The sequence below is a fragment of the Cariama cristata genome, unplaced genomic scaffold, assembly GCF_000690535.1.
Source record: "Cariama cristata isolate BGI_N322 unplaced genomic scaffold, ASM69053v1 scaffold9797, whole genome shotgun sequence".
Taxonomy (NCBI): Eukaryota; Metazoa; Chordata; class Aves; order Cariamiformes; family Cariamidae; genus Cariama; species Cariama cristata.
The window spans coordinates 1-209 of record NW_009628324.1 but is presented as its reverse complement, the minus strand read 5'-3'; positions in this window follow the sequence as shown (position 1 = coordinate 209).

The following is a 209-nucleotide window of genomic DNA, read 5'->3' as shown; positions in this document are numbered from 1 at the left end:
CGGCCACCCCCCCGGGGCGGGGGGGCTGCTACCGCACCGGAGGGAGCCAGGCTGTAGGAAAGGGGAGGATGGCGGGAAAACAGGCAGAAGTTAGGCCTCAGCGAGGGCCTAAACGCCTTCATTCCAGTCGCAGGCCGCCCTGCTCTGGAGGAGGAAGGCGCGGAGAGAAAGGCATCGGGGCACCGAGCACCTCCTTTCCCTCCCCTTCC